We start from the raw sequence: 11,800 nt of genomic DNA, 5'->3' as shown, positions 1-11,800 counted from the left end.
TTATTATGCATGCCTGTCCGTGTCTGCCCTAAGGGGCAGGGTTTCTAGATTCCTAAAACTCTGAGGTGGTGTTTTTGTTGTTGCCAGGTGGGGACCAAGGGCAAAAAACAATTGTTGAAGCGATTAGGTCCAGATTAAGTATAGCTTTATGGGCAAGGCTGAGACCTTGAATCCTATCCTCTGGCAGATCAGCAAACGCCGAGGTTCACTGAGGCCAGGGATAATTGATTCTCTTGCTACTGGTGGAGGAAGTAAAGGAGCAGCTGGGGGTTGCAACTGTTGGGGTGGATCAATTTCAAAAGACGCCTGGTCAGAGGAAACCTGTTGCAGGAGCCAGGCTGGGAGACAAAGGCGTGGGTGACCACAGCAATGCCCCAAGGGAGGACCTGGGTGACATTTTGCCTGAACATAAGAGGGTGATAGTTACACCCTGGTTCCTGGCCCTGCCTTTATCAGTCACAGTTACAGCAGCAACTCTCTTGCCTGAACAAGTACAGATACAAAGAAATGGAAGGAATCTCCTACCTGTGGGTCACAAACAAATACCATACCCATCTTCTCCTCTGCTTCCTGGGCACACAGCTACGTTCTCTTCCCCAGCCTCCCTTCCGTTAAGTGTGGCCAGTGACTGTGTTCCAACCAATGAAATGTGAGTGGAAATGCTGCTGGCCACTCTCAGCCCTGGCCCCTCAGACCTCTCGTGCACAATCGTTATTCTCTCTCCTTTCCACCTACTGAACAGAGACATCTTTGGGAAGCTAACAGTGTCACAGCCATGGGTTGGAAGGAGCCTGGCCCTGAGTGACGTCTCAGCCACAGCGGGCTACAGCATGAAGGCTAGGATTTTGGGATTCCCTACAACAGTTGACATGCCCTGAATAATAAACTCTGGAACTGCAACTGCTAATGTCCCGCTCCCTGATAGAGTCTCACAAGTCCCACTGTCGGAGCTACCGGCCTGGGAGATGTGACTCCACACACCAGAGCTGCCTCTGCAGAGCATGCACTGCTGGGCTGTGGGGTGTCCACATCTGTCCCTGCTGCCCAGGCAGGAGTAATGGGAGACACAGCCTTTCCACCGGGCAGGGTGAAGCTACTGCTCTTGTTCTATCTCGAGTTGGAGGCTGGATAGAAGAGAGTGTTTGCGTAGATCCCCATGCCTTTCTCCTCACATCCTGAGGCATGCATGTGTCCATGGTGTCTGTTTCCTTGTTTGGTTTTTATTTGTTTGGTTTTTGTTTTTTTGAGATGGAGTCTCACTCTGTTGCCCAGGCTGGAGTGCAATGGTGCGATCGTGGCTCACTGCCACCTCTGCCTCCTGGGTTCAAGTGATTTTCCTGCCTCAGCCTCCTAAGAAGCTGGGATCACAGGCATGGACCACCACACCCAGCTAATTTTTGTATTTTTAGTAGAGACAGAGGTTTCACCATGTTGGCCAGGCTGGTCTCGAACTCCTGACCTCAGGTGATCCACCTGCCTTGGCCTCCGAAAGAGCTGGGATTACAGGAGTGAGCCACCACGCCTGGCTGCTTGTTTGGTTTTTTAAACTTGTGTGTGTGTGTATGTGGTAAAACATACGTATATCAGCAAATTGTCTATTTGAACCATTTGCTTGCTTTTCCTCTATTACAACAGAGTCCTTGGTAAGGATCATTCATCTTCATTCAAGTTGGGTGGGGCCATTTCCTGCAGCTCCCTTTCCTCACGTCCCCAACACACCATGTGGTGGCAATTCCTTCTTCCCCTTCCTCTGTCTCCGGAACAGTCGCTGGACTCCACCCCAGTAGGGGCTGTAGTCAGGCACTTCCCAGTCTGTTTGGTGGGGTTCTAGTCTACTGAAAATTTCCAGAGGAGCCTTTTTCTCATTCACCCACCAACCCCAACCCTAAGGTGTAATGAGCCTTTTCTGAGTTCACTTTTTTTTTTTTCTGTCACGCAGGCTGGAGTGCAGTGGTGCGATCTTGGCTCACTGCAAGCTCCGCCTCCCGGGTTCAAGCAATTCTCCTGCCTCAGCCTCCCGAGTAGCTGGGACTACAGGCGCCCGCCACCATACCCAACTAACTTTATTTTGTATTTTTAGTAGAGAGGAGTTTCACTATGTTAGCTAGGACGGTCTCGATCTCCTGACCTCGTGATCTGCCTGCCTCAGCCTCCCAAAATGCTGGGATTACAGGTGTGAGCCACCGCGCCCGGCCAATTTCTGTTTTGTTTTAGTAGAGACACGGTTTCACCATGTTAGCCAGGCTGGTCTCGAACTCCTGACCTTGTGATCCACCTGCCTCGGCCTCCCAAAGTGTTGGGATTACAGGCGTAAGCCACTATGCCTGGCCATGAGTTCAGTTTTAATTGCCATCCTCTCACTGAAGTAGCCAGGTCAACTAGGGAGTCTCAAAGTAGTATGAGAAAATTTGGAGAGGACTAAGCTTGGCTGCAAGAAGAGGTTTTGGTTGGGCCAAGTGTAAACCCACTCAAGTGCTCAGTGACCCAGACATACAAATGTGTGTGTAAATGGCAGCTTCTCTCTCGCCTCTCCCCGACTGATACTCTCTTGCAGAAAAGCCATCCTTTGCTGTAACTATTGGAACCCCTAGAGCTTATCTGGGCCAGAGCTCTTTGCACAAGTTAGAAAAAAGCCGCCGCTCTGTCTGACACAGCCCTGTCCTGCAGCCTCAGCTTGGCTGGTAGAGGGCAGGCTGGATTTCAGCCTCTTCTTGGCCTCCAGCCAGCTGCTTTGTGCAATGCACCAACTCCACACCTGTGGTGTTGGCCCCTTCCCACTTGGCTGCTAAAATCTCTCCCGAACGTTGCCATGAGTTACAACCAGTTCCTCCCAGCTCCATCTCATCACTGTCAACCTTGGGGATCTTAGGGTGACCAGAGGTGATTTTTAGTTACACTGTCCCAAATGGAATTCTGTGGGCTGATCCAAGAATACAAGTATCTTAACGTCATTATTCTTATGAGGAAATGTATTCCTAGGTCTTTTCAAGTAAGCAACTTAAAAATACATCTTTAGGCTGGGTGCAGTGGCTCATGCCTGTAATCCCGGCACCTTGGGAGGCCGGGGCGGGCAGATCACTTGAGGTTGGGAGTTCAAGACCAGCCTGACCAACATGGAGAAACCCTGTTTCTACTAAAAATATAAAATTAGCCAGGTGTAGTGGCACATGCCTGTAATCCCAGCTACTCGGGAAGCTGAGGCAGAAGAGTCGCTTAAATCGGGGAGGTGGAGGTTGCAGTGAGCCAAGACTGTGCCACTGCACTCCAGCCTGGGTAGCAAGAGTGAAACTCTGTCTCAAACAACAATAACAACAACAACAACAAAACATCTTTAGGGGACAAACTGCCCACTAAAAATACCAGGTCTGCCTGTAATGTATTTGCCTTTCTTCTCCTCACCCCTTAAGCTTGTGAACAACTGTGGCTCACTCAACCTTCCGCCTTGGCTGGTTCAGATTTGACCTTGGCTGTCTCAGACTTCGGCCTATAAAGTGCACAAACTTTAGAGAATAGATTTCTGGATGTACTATTTTCTTTGAGACCTGAACCTCAAGCAAAGGGTGTGTCATTGTAAATGAATGATTTAATGAAAAAGTGGGCCGATGCTGATTATACAGATTTCTTCTCTTGGAATGCTTATTCTGGTGCTGTCCTAAAACTGATGTTTCGCAGCTGATGGATTAGGAGGACGGATGTTTTCGCTTGGCCTTCTCTCCTTTATATTTCTCATCTGGGCATAATAATAATAATATCAAGGGACAAACAGAGTTGAACTCAACACCAACACTTGACCCCGTTTCTGATTTATGAATTCTCCCTCTGACCATGCAGTGTGAGGAGAAGGCTGCCTCTGAAATGTGTTTTGCATTTTAATATTTTTTCATACTGGCCTCCTTCTTTGTCAAGCCACTGTGTGTGCAGCTGGCTTAACTTGCTGACTAGAAAATTGAAATATGCTTCTATCCAGCAGCCAAAAACAAAGGGAAAAATTGTCTTTCTAGGAGCTATGTAGCTGCCTGCGTTTCCCCCACCCCATCCCTCCTATCGTATATGAACAATCCCCACAAGAATCTAAGCTGCTTTTGGATTAATGTCAGCTGCAGCATTTCTCACGAGGTTCTTGGGTAGCACTGAAAACGTGAGGGTTCTGTCATCTCAGCGTGGCTCTGTGAAATGTCCTACCCTGCTCCAGAGGACGAACTGGAGACCCTTCTTAATCTTGGGGGACTCAAGTCATCTGGCAAGCCAGATTTTGGGTTAAAAAGTGTCTAGAGGCCGGGCACGCTGGCTTATGCCTGTAATTCCAGCACTTTGGGAGGCCGAGATGGGTGGAACACCTGAGGTCAGGAGTTTGAGACCAGCCTGGTCAACATGGTGAAACCCCATCTCTACTAAAAATACAAAAATTAGCCGAGCGTGGTTGCGGGTGTCTGTAATCCCAGCTACTTGGGAGGTTGAGGCAGGAGAATCGCTTGAACCCAGGAGGTGGAGGTTGCAGTGAGCTGAGATCACGCCATTGCACTCCAACCTGGGCAACAAGAGCAAAACTCCATCTCAAAAAAATAAAAATAAAAACAAAAATAAAAGAATGATAGTTTGTCTCCAAGCTTGTCCAGGTTGGTGCATTATAAATGACATACTGCAGATGCCAGGCCCTTAGACAAAGAAGAGGTGCTGTTGCTTTTTCAGGACATGGGCTTCAGAGAATCGTGAGGCTACCTGGCCACAGGAAACGAGAACATGATCCTCACACCCACACCAGTGAGCACAATCGGAAGCCTTGTTATGACCTGGCAGCGAAGGAGAAAGTGGGTTCAGTGAGATCTGTCTGGAGATGCACTGGGCTGGGCTGAGGCTTCAGCACACATGAGCTTCCTGATCATTTGGCATTCTCCTTTGTATTTTTTTTCTTTAAGACACCTGTGTTTTTTGGCTGCCATGGGGGTGGGAGGAAGCCAAGCTTGGCAGCCTCTTCTGATCTGGTGTTAACAGCACCATACAGTAATTTCCAGCAATTATCTCCCTATCGTAAAAGTTCTGTGGAGAGATTTGTGACATTTTTTTTTTTGTGCTATTCCAACGTATACATTTAAATGGGGAACAAATTCTGTCCATATGGTGTCTCCTCTCTCTTCCCAGGTTCCCAAGTGCTTGGCCATGCCCAGCCATGAGTGGCTGCATACACAAAGTAAGGCTTGCTGGTCTAGACAGTGCGGGCAAGCAGTGATTTTGGGATTCTGCTGGTGCCAGAATCACTTACTTTATTCTCTTCTTTCTGATAGCTGGAGGACAAAGGGCCTTCCACCAAGCCTAGAATTCATAGGTTATGACATTCATAAGCTACTCCTTACCTGAGATTAGGCCTAGTTACCTGGTTAATTATTCTCGTGGCTCCATGAACCTTGCCTTCATGGCACCGATCACAGTTTGTAATTGTAGATTTGTGTGTGTGTGATTATTTATGTCTTCTTATTAGACTATGCTATGGGCTGAATCGTGTCCCCTCAAAATTTATATGTTGAAACCCAATGTAGATAATTCGGGAGATTAATCTTCGGGAGATAATTTGATTTAGATGAGGCCATGAGACTGGGGACCTTCATGATAGGATTAGTGCCCTTGTAAGATGAGACACCAGAGAGCTTGCTGTCGCCGGCATGTTCTGTCTCCCTCTTTGTCTTGCCATGTAAAGACACAGTGAGAAGGTGGCCTTCTGCCAGCCGGGAGGAAAGCCCTTACGAGAACTTGACCATGCTGGTACCCTGATCTTGGACTTTCAGCCTCCAGAGCTGGGAGACAATAACTTTCTGTTATTTAAGCCACCCAGTGTATGGTATTTTGTTATGGCAACCTGAGCAGATGAATGCAGACAGTAAACTTTATGAGAACACAAGCCACATCTGTTCTACATATCACTGAACCCCAGCACCAAGCATAGAGCTTGGCATATGGTTGGGGCCCCATAAATATTTACTAAGTGAATGAAAGAGTGAATGAATGTACGAACGAAGCTTGAATAAATCACAGAAAGTAAGTTTACTGCCTTCACTTAATAGATGAAGAAACAGAGGTTACATTTCCAACTTGTCCAAGTCTATGAAGCTTGTTATTTTGTTTCACATGTATAAAGACAGATTGAATGTGTCAATTCCAAACCATTAATTGGACATCCATTTTTGTTATGTTAGAGAATTCAAAGATCAATAAAATGCAATTTCTTTTTAAAAATTTTTTAAGGGACAGTGCTTCCCTCTGTCACCTAGACTGGTCTCAAACTCCTGACCTCAAGTGATCCTCTTGCCTCGGTCTCCCAAAGCACTGAGATTATAAGCATGAGCCACTGTACCCAGCCCAAAATGCAATTCCTATTTTTAAAAAGCTTTCATCTTGCCAGGTATGGTGGCTCATGCCTGTAATTTCACCACTTTGGAAGGATGAGGTGGGAGGATCACTTGAGACCAGTTTGAGCAACTTAGTGAGACCCAGTTAGCTGGGCATGGTGTTGTGCCTCTGTAGTCCTAGCTGAGGCTGAGGTGGGAGGATGACTTGAGCTTAGGAGGTCAAGGATGCAGTGAGCTGTTATGCCACTGCACTCCAGCCTGGGTGACAGAGTGAGACCCTTTCTTAAAAACAAACAAACAAACAAACACACCTTTCATCTAAACAGCAGTTTAGCCAGTTAAGATAAACAATAATGACTATTCATTAAGTGCTTACTAATACATTATTTTATTTCATGTTTACAGCAATCCTATGGAATAGATCATATTATCCCCATTTAACAGATATGAAAAGGCAAACTCAGAGGTAGTGTTGCTAAATTGTATTACGCTTTTACCAGGTGCCAAAATTGTTCTACATGTTTTACCTCCATTTATAAATTCACTGAATGCCCCAGGCTTGACTAGGGAAGGATCTACTTCCAAGCTTGGTCATGTGTATTTATTGGACTCAGGTCCTCATTGGCTGTTGGACAGAGACAGTTCCTTGCTATTTGGGCCTCTCCGAAGCAGCCTTCACAACATGGCAGTTTGCTTTCCCTGGAGGAAGGACAGAGAAAGATTGAAGTTTAAGTCTTTGTAACCTAATCTCGGTAATGACTTTTCATATCACTATGGCCATTTTCCATTCATTAGAAGCAAGTCACTAGATCCAGCCCCCACTCAAAAGTAGGGATTAGGGTGTCAACAACCAGGAGTCAGGGATCACAGGTCACCTCACAGGCTGCCCACGACAGCAAGGTTACTTTAATAATTCAAAATCAATCTGTGTAATTTGTCATATTAATAGTACAAAGGAGAAAAATATGATCACCTCAATAGATATTAAAAATGTGGGCCAGGCATGGTGGCTTACTCCTGTAATCCTAGCACTTTGGGAGGCCAAGGTGGGCGGATCACTTGAGGTCAGGAGTTCAAGACTAACCTGGCCAACACCGTGAAACCCTGCCTCTACTAAAAAAAATACAAAAATTAGTTGGGCCTGGTGGCTGGCACCTGTAATCCTAGCTACTCGGGAGCCTGAGGCAGGAGAATGACTTGAACCTGGGAGATGGAGGTTGCAGTGAGCCAAGATCATGCTGTTGCACTCCAGCCTGGGCAACAGAGTGAGACTCCGTCTCAAAAAAAGAAAAAAAAGTTTGATAACATTTAATATCCACTGATGATAAAAATCCTTAGCAAACTAGAAATGGGAGGAATTGTTCTTATTCTGATAAAGACATACAGTAGATTGCACTTCTTCACCCTTCCTGTTTCACACCTTTTGCTATACAATTTTGCAATGCCCTCAATCATGGGCAAAGTTACCCTTGACTCTGGACTCAGGCATATGACTTGCTTTGGCGAATGGGATATTGGCAGATGTGATGCAAGTAAAACTTTGAAATGAGCTTGCCTACTGGGTTTGCTCTTTTGTTCTTCTCCTTTTTTTTTTTTTTTTTTTTTGAGACGGAGTCTTGCTCTGTCCCCAGGCTGGAGTGCAGATCTCAGCTCACTGCAAGCTCCACCTCCTGGGTTTATGCCATTCTCCTGCCTCAGCCTCCCGAGTAGCTGGGACTACAGGCGCCCGCCACCTCACCCGGCTAGTTTTTTTGTATTTTTTAGTACAGATGGGGTTTCACCGTGTTAGCCAGGATGGTCTCGATCTCCTGACCTCGTGATCCACCCGTCTCGGCCTCCCAAAGTGCTGGGTGTTCTTCTACTCTTTACTATGAAAATAACCTGCCTAAGCTGCTCCTTCTGGTCCCAGGAAGAAGATATGAAACACGTAGAACACAGGTTCTCCAGCTAAGGTACTCAGTCAAGCCCAGTTGAGAACAGAGCACCTAGCTGAGCTGCAGATGCTGGTCTCAAACTCCCGACCTCACGTGATCTGCCTGCCTCAGCCTCCCAAAGTCCTGGGATTACAGGCGTGAGTGAGCCACTGTGCCCGGCCCCCAACAGATCTTTTTGTGAAATTTTACAAATTGATTCCAAAATATATTTGGAAACACAAAGGGCCAAGAATAGTTAAAGCAATCTTGGAGAAGACAGAAATGGGAGGATTTTTTTCACAGAAAAATTAAACCAATATAATTAAGGCTGTGATTTTGGCTCAAAAATAAACAAATAAACCACAGGAACAGAACTGAGAGCGTAGAAACAGACTGACATATTTATGGATGCTTAATTTATGACAAACGTGGTGCCCTTGAATGGTCTTTTCAATAAATGCTTCTGGAACGGTTGAATATCTATGGAAGGAAGGAAGAATCTTGACCCTTATCTTACTGTGTACATAAAAAATCAACTCCAATTGAATTATATGTAAATCTAAATGTGAAAACCAAAACAATAAAGATTCTAGAGGATATCACAAGAGAATATCTCTAAGATCTTGAGGGTAGGAAAAGATGTATTAAACAGGACACAAAAACCACTAATTACAAAGGAAATAACTGATACATAGACCAGGGATTGGCAAACTACAGCCCTCAGGTCAAATCTGGCCACCTGTTTTTGTTATCCCAGCACTTTGGCACTTTGGGCAGCCGAGGTGGGCAGGTCAGTTGAGCCCAGGAGTTTGAGACCAGCCTGGGCAATGTGGAGAAACCTTGCCCTACAAAACATACAAAAATTAGAAGGGTATGGTGGCACATGCCTGTAGTCCCAGCTACCCAGGAGGCTGAGGTGGGAGCCTGAGCCTGGGAGGTTGAGGCTATAGTGAGGCATGACTGGGCCACTGCCCTCCAGCCTGGGCAATGAAGTGAGACCCTGTCTCAAAAAAAAAAAAAAAAAAAAATTGACGATGAAGTATAAGAACATGGAAGAGTATGATATTATACAAAGTAAAGGAAGCAGGAGGCACAGTGGCATGCACGCTATAATAACAACTATGGAAAATATGAGTGCATCAGGCCAACGACGAAAGGGTGTTTTGAAAAAAATAAAAAATAGTTGTCTAAGGTAGCAAGTTTTCTCAAAATGATTCCTAAAATTGTTGCATAGTCTTTCTATGAATGATAAACTAAAAAAGAAGGGAATGACTTTCTTTTCTTTTCTTTGAGAAATCTCATTATTCCAAAAAATGTATTATAGGTTGTTAAACGCGACTCTTCTCAGGTTCTTAAAAGGAGACTAGCCTGCCCCATAAGGGTTGTGATGGCAGGAATTCTGGCTTCTATTTCTAGCCCTGTTGACAGACTGATGATGAAACTCATGCATACCCTTTAAGCTTTTCCCATCTTTGAAGCTGGGAGCAATTCCACTTGCTGCTGCCATTTAGTGCTACAATGTTTTAAAAATTAATGAGGTGCATTTACTGCCCACGATGTTCAGGAGATTGGCTTTCCTTGAGAAATCGGTGTTGTCTGTGAGGAAGATAAAACAGTAGGAGTGGCCGGGTGTGGTGGCTCAGGCCTATAATCCCAGCACTTTGGTAGGCCGAGGCAGGTGGATCACCTGGGGTCAGAAGTTCGAGACCAGCCTGGCCAATATGGGGGAATCCCTGTCTCTACTAGAAATATAAAAATTAGCTGGGCGTAGTGGCGGGCTCCTGTAGTCCCAACTACTGAGGAGGCTGAGGCACAAGAATCTCTTGAACCCAGGAGGCAGGGGTGGCAGTGAGCCGAGATCATGCCACTGTACTTCAGCCTGGGTGGCAGAGCAAGACTCTGTCTCAAAACAAAATCAAAAACAAAAACAAAAAAAAACAGTAGGAGTGCTGTTATGTTGTCAGACATTGAATTCCTGCAACCAACATTTGTTACTGGGCACCTGTTGTGGACAAGAGACTGTGTTCAGAGTTATGATTATATGTGAAGATGTCTAAATCATGGTTTCTGCCTTCAAGGAACTTACAGTAGGGTAATGATAAAAATACCTAAAATTGCCAGGCGCGATGACTCATGCCTGTAATCCCAGCACTTTGGGAGGCCGAGGTGGGCAGATCACTTGAGGTGATCTGTAACAGGAGTTCGAGACTAGCCTGGCCAACATGGTGAAATCCCATGTCTACCAAAAAAAAAAAATTAGCTGGGCATGGTGATGGATGCATGTAATCCCAGCTACTCGGGAGGCTGAGGCAGGAGAATCACTTGAACCCAGGAGGCGAAGGTTGCAGTGAGCCAAGATCACGCCACTGCACTCCAGCCTGGGCAACAGAGTGACACTCTGTCACAAATTTTAAAAAAACCTAAAATTTACTGAGGGTTTACAATGTGACAGGAACTATACTAAATGGTTTATGTACATTAACTTATTTAATTCCAACAACACCCCAGGGAGGCAGAGGTTATTGTTATCATTTTAAGAGACAATTAGGCCAGGTGTGGTGGCTCCTGCCTGTAATTCTAGTGCTTTGGAAGGCCAAGGTGGGAGGACTGCTTGAGGCCAGGAGTTCAAGACCAGCCTAGGCAATATAGCAAGACCGTCTCTACAAAAAATGAAAAAATTAATTTAGTCAGGCGTGATAGGGCACGCCTGGAGCCCCAGCTCCTCTGGACACTGAGGTGGGAGGATTGCTTGAGGCCAAGAGTTTGAGACCAGCCCAGGGAACATAGTGAGATCCCTGTCTTTACAAAAAAGAAATAAAGAGAGCAATAGATATTTAAATTGATGGTAAGAGAGGCTAAATAAATACCCAAGGTCATGAAACTAAACCCACCTGACCCTGATGGACTGCCTGGCAGGAAAGTCAACGCTCTTGACTACTCGCCTACACTGCTGCCCAGGCATCAGCCACACTGGGAAGCAGCTGCTTCCCTCAGCCAGCTTGCAATTTATAAACTCTATAAAATCATGCCTTTTTGGCTGGGCATGGCGGCTCACGCCTGTAATCACAGCACTTTAGGAAGCCGAGGTGGGTGGATCACCTGAGGTCAGGAGTTCCAGCCCGGCTTGACCAACATGGTGAAACCCGGTCTCTACTAAATATAAAAAATTAGCTGGGTGTGATGGTGCATGCCTGTAATCCCAGCTACTTGGGAGGCTGAGGCAGAAGAATTGCTTGAACCTAGGAGGCAGAGGTTGCAGTGAGCTGAGATTGAGCCATTGCACTCTAGCCTGGGCAACAAGAGCAAAACTCCGTCTCAAAAAAAAAAAGAAAAAAATAAAAGCCTTTTTGATGGGGTACCAGTTGAACCTACTAATCACACAACCATGTTAGAAATTCTGCACCTTTGTTCAGCTTCAAAAGAGTTTCCAATAGAGTGGGAATTGTCAAGTAATCAAGCCATGGAAATCATCGCATTTAAGTTATAATTAAATGTTTTAATATCTATTATTTGGGGGAAGGGAATTATTAGCAACAGGCAAATCCT

The sequence above is a fragment of the Mandrillus leucophaeus genome, unplaced genomic scaffold (assembly GCF_000951045.1).
Source record: "Mandrillus leucophaeus isolate KB7577 unplaced genomic scaffold, Mleu.le_1.0 Scaffold132, whole genome shotgun sequence".
In the NCBI taxonomy this organism is placed as follows: Eukaryota; Metazoa; Chordata; class Mammalia; order Primates; family Cercopithecidae; genus Mandrillus; species Mandrillus leucophaeus.
This window is presented reverse-complemented; position numbering follows the sequence as displayed.